Genomic DNA, 1850 nt, shown 5'->3' with positions numbered 1-1850 from the left:
GATCATTTATTTCTCGCTTGCAAAAGGTGTTCAAGGAAGGTAGAAAGGAGATGAGAGACGATGAGAACTGTGGGAGGGAGAGGGTCATTAGAACATCAGAGTTGATTGAGGAAATTCGCAATTTTCTGGATGAAGACTGTTCTGTTTCTATAAAAGCAATAAACCTTCAATTTGTAGTTGGTGTGGAAACTGTACACAGAATTATTCATGAAGATCTGAACATGCGCAAAATTTGTGCAAAGTTTGTTCCCATGATGCTCAGTTTCGAACTGCAGGAAAGACGAATTGGTGACAGCAAGAAGATGATTGCACTCATTGCATTCGATTCAAGAATACTTGAATCTCTGGTGACTTGTGACAAAAAAATCTACTGTTATGATCCAGAGACCAAGAGATAGAGTGCCCAGTGAAAGCATCCTGGATCCCCTAGATCCAAGAAGGCCAGGCAAAGCAAATCTACCGGGAACCTCATGATAATCTCCTTTTTTCGACAGCAAGGACAATATCTACATCCACTAGGTTCCCCCTGGTCAGACGTTCAACAAAGAGTACTTTGTGGAGGTTTTGATGGAATTCAGGAAGAGATTTCGTCGCAAAAAGCCAGAGCTCTTCCAGTCTGGTTGATGGCGCCTGCCCCAGGACAATGCATCAGTCCAGAATTCCGTTCTGGTAACCAAATACTTGACAGAAATGGGCATCACTTACCCTACAGTCAAGACCTTACTTACCCTACAGTCAAGACCTTACTTACCCTACAGTCAAGACCAAATACTTGACAGAAATGGGCATTACTTACCCTACAGTCAAGACCTTACTTACCCTACAGTCAAGACCAAATACTTGACAGAAATGGGCATCACTTACCCTACAGTCAAGACCTTACTTACCCTACAGTCACGACCAAATACTTGACAGAAATGGGCATCACTTACCCTACAGTCAATCCCTCACTTAGCCTACAGTCAAGACCTTGCTTCTCGTTACTGTTGCTTGTTCAAGCTGAAGGAGAACCTCAGGAGCAGTCGTTTTGAAGATTTTGAGAAGATGATGGAGGCTGTGACGAAGGTCCTGGACACCTTCACTTTGAAAGACTTTCATGAGTCCATCACAAAGTGGCTGGTATGCTACAGGTGGATAGAAGTCGGAGGGTCTTACTTTGAAGGAGATTAAATTAATGTCTCTCTTGAAAAAGTCCCAATACTACTGGTGTGCATTACTGCATCTTATAATTATTAGATATGATTTTGTTAACTCAGTCCTAAGAACCACCAGAACAGTTATATACATACATACATACATACAAACGTACGTACGTTAGTGTGTGTACACACACACACACACACACAAACACATACCTCGGTATTACGGACCTCCCTTTAACGGATTTCGGAAGCAGCGGAGAAAATCACAGCATATCAACAACACCTCTTCACCATCCATGATAAGTTTGATTTTAAATTAAAAATGCAGAATTTACTGAATTATAGTGTATATTTACAGTGTACGTGTATCTTATGTTGTCAGAATAGATAGTGTTCTTGATTAAAAATACAGTGCTGTATTTATTCCTCTGTCTTTCGTAACATAATTGTTGATATTAGCCACTCCTAACGTAACCTAACCTTAGTGTCGGTACCTACGGACAATCGGCTTCATCTGACCGATGTTCCTTCCTTTTAGTCCGTAGTACCAAGGTATGAGTGTATATATATATATATATATATATATATATATATGTATATATACACACACATACACGAGTGACATACTCGTGTATGTGTATATTTGAATGTATGTATTAATGTGTGTGTAGATCTATGTATTAATGTGTTCTGTATGAATGCATGTAT

This window comes from Octopus bimaculoides, chromosome 9 (genome assembly GCF_001194135.2).
Source record: "Octopus bimaculoides isolate UCB-OBI-ISO-001 chromosome 9, ASM119413v2, whole genome shotgun sequence".
NCBI lineage: Eukaryota > Metazoa > Mollusca > Cephalopoda > Octopoda > Octopodidae > Octopus > Octopus bimaculoides.
This window is presented reverse-complemented; position numbering follows the sequence as displayed.